Source organism: Chiloscyllium plagiosum, unplaced genomic scaffold (assembly GCF_004010195.1).
Source record: "Chiloscyllium plagiosum isolate BGI_BamShark_2017 unplaced genomic scaffold, ASM401019v2 scaf_55341, whole genome shotgun sequence".
Taxonomy (NCBI): Eukaryota; Metazoa; Chordata; class Chondrichthyes; order Orectolobiformes; family Hemiscylliidae; genus Chiloscyllium; species Chiloscyllium plagiosum.
The window spans coordinates 1-2222 of record NW_025198058.1 but is presented as its reverse complement, the minus strand read 5'-3'; positions in this window follow the sequence as shown (position 1 = coordinate 2222).

Sequence of the window (2222 nt, the reverse complement as noted above, 5' to 3'; positions counted from 1 at the left end):
TCTCTCTCTCTCTGTCTGCCTCTCTGTCCCTCTGTCTCTCTCTCTCTCTCTTTCTGTCCCTCTGTCTCTCTCTCTCTGTCTGCCTCTCTCTGTCTCCCCCCCTCTCTCTCTCTCTTTCTGTCCCTCTCTCTCTCTGTCTCTGGGAGGGTGGGGGAAGGGGGATGGTGAGAGGCAGAGGGGGTGAGGGGAACACATTGGCCATCATCCTTCCATTTGGCTGGCTCCCCCTGGACCTGTCAGAGGAGAGGATTCTGTTCTAGATGTCCGGCTGCACAGCCTCCCCCCATGTCCCTCCCCGTGTGTGACTAGTCCCGTGTGTTGCATGTTATGTCGTTGTGTGAATTGTTAGCGTGTGTGTAGGGCGCTGTGCGTGAGGATTTTCGCAGTAGCCGTGTCAAACCCGTGTAGCCCGATCGTGGGAGGTGCCACGGGGGAGGCACTGGGTGGGTGAGGGTATCACCCACTCACTCCCCGTGGTTCCAATAATCATTCAATCCATGTTCGTATCAAGGTGTGACTGTTTGAGAAGATCCCTTAGGATTGTGGGGCAAGGTGCTATGGAAATCATGTGTGTGTGTGTGTTTTTTATATTAAAAATGTTCGAATAAAGGTTAAAAACGTTACCAGAAAGCAGAGTCTGGTGTTTCACTTTCAAACTGGGGCTGTTTCTCTGGCGTGGGTTTCTAAGTCAGGATTCGGACCCAGCCACACTGAAGCGACGGCCGATATATTCCCAAGTCGGGATGGGGAGTGGGGAACTTGCAGGGGGGGGTGGCGTTCCCCGGTATCTGCTGCCCCTTGTCCTTCTGGATGGAAGTGGCCGTGGGTTTTGGAAGGTGCTGCCTGAGGATCTTTGGTGAGTTTCTGCCGTGCGTCTTGCAGCCGGTACACACTGAGCGTCGGTGGGGGGAGGGAGTGGGGATGTGGTGCCAATCGAGCGGGGGCTGCTTTGTCCCTGGACGGTGTCGAGTTTCACGAGTATTCTTTTATGATGTATCCATTTTGTGGATTGTGTGTGTCCAGCATTAATCGCCCCGTCCCTAGTTGCCCCTTGAGAAGGTGGGGGAGGTGGGTTGCCCCTCCTCAGGGAGGGAGTTGCAACATTCTGACCCAGCCACAGTGAAGGAACGGCCGATACGTTTCCAAGTCGGGATGGGAGGGGAGCCCGAAGGGGGTTGGAGCTGCCCCCATCCAGGGGCAAGGAGGGTAGGGGGGGGGAAGCGGAATATTCCATCACACTCCAGACCCAAGCATGTAGATGGTGGACAGGCTTTGATCTCGGGGGGAAGAGGTTGGATCGGTGAAGCCGTGCAGTAAGAGGCTGTGTACAGAGAACAGGGCAAAGTCCCCGTGCCTCAGTGCGGGGGGTGGGGGGGGGGGGGTTTGCATCTCCGTGCCAACGCAAGGAGGTCGGGGCTGGGCGCGGTACGGACAATTCCCAGTCTTTCCAGAAGCGGAGAGTGGGTTTGCTCATTTATTTGTGTTTCTGACAGTCACCCCCCCAGAACCCGACGCGTCGCCCGTTAGAATGGCACCGGGAGGCAACGCGGGCAGGGAGCGCGCCCCAGAACCCGACGAGACAGGAGTCTGAAATCGTAAGGTACATCTGTTGGCCAAAGGCATTCAATTTTGCGGGGCTTTTTAAAACTGCGATGGGAGGCCGGGCTGGGGCGTCCTGCCTAGAAACTGTAGGCCCCCACGTATATGGTCAGTCTGAGGAGGGAGCTGGACTGGTACGTCATCGCAGGATTAACGGTCACCATTTCCAAATCCACCACAAAGTCCTGGGGACCTGTCACCTGCCGGGCCAGCACCAGCATGGCACTGATGTTGTTAATTTGCTGTTGAGATTTCGGAAACAAAAACACAGAGTTAGCAGGATTGGCGGGAGGCCACTCGTCCCCTCAGGTCAATTCCTACCCCTTCCCCCTTCCCAGCTCGCCTCTGCTAACCCGCCAAAGACCTTCCCAGGCCCAGTCCCGACACAGACCCATGGCAGGTTTCGCTTGTTCACGGTCACCCGTTCCTGCCAGCGGATTTGGCAGCAGAGAGATTCCCGATTCCAACCCCCCACCCCTAAAAAAAACCTGGGACGCCAACTCTGCCCTCCAAGGTACTGCCGCCTTCGGAACCAGCAGGAAGTGGGATCACCTCCCGTTAGAAGGTTAGGGGTTCAATGTCCCACTGTCCAGGGAGTGGGCACTGTCGGAGGGTCAGTGCTG